Genomic DNA, 508 nt, shown 5'->3' with positions numbered 1-508 from the left:
GCACTCGGCTTCATCACGCAGCACCCAGCCGCGGGAGCCGTGGCTCTTGGACTGAGTTGCGCTGAGTCACGTGCGGTCTCCCTGGATCAGGGATGGAACGCGTGTCCCCTGCGGGAGCTGTGGCTCTTGGACTGAGTTGCGCTGAGTCACGTGCGGTCTCCCTGGATCAGGGATGGAACGCGTGTCCCCTGCGGGAGCTGTGGCTCTTGGACTGAGTTGCGCTGAGTCACGTGCGGTCTCCCTGGATCAGGGATGGAACGCGTGTCCCCTGCGGGAGCTGTGGCTCTTGGACTGAGTTGCGCTGAGTCACGTGCGGTCTCCCTGGATCAGGGATGGAACGCGTGTCCCCTGCGGGAGCTGTGGCTCTTGGACTGAGTTGCGCTGAGTCACGTGCGGTCTCCCTGGATCAGGGATGGAACGCGTGTCCCCTGCGGGAGCTGTGGCTCTTGGACTGAGTTGCGCTGAGTCACGTGCGGTCTCCCTGGATCAGGGATGGAACGCGTGTCCC

At 64.2% G+C, this 508-nt stretch overlaps 1 protein-coding gene across 1 annotated transcript in view; it reads left to right on the top strand.

Moving 5' to 3' along the window:
* Positions 1–508, top strand: part of CCR6 (chemokine (C-C motif) receptor 6) — a 29,860-nt gene that overhangs the window by 2,551 nt on the left and 26,801 nt on the right. The gene's annotated exons all lie outside the window — the stretch shown is intronic.

This window comes from Bison bison, unplaced genomic scaffold (assembly GCF_000754665.1).
Source record: "Bison bison bison isolate TAMUID 2011002044 unplaced genomic scaffold, Bison_UMD1.0 scf7180017847681, whole genome shotgun sequence".
NCBI lineage: Eukaryota > Metazoa > Chordata > Mammalia > Artiodactyla > Bovidae > Bison > Bison bison.
This window is presented reverse-complemented; position numbering and strand designations above follow the sequence as displayed.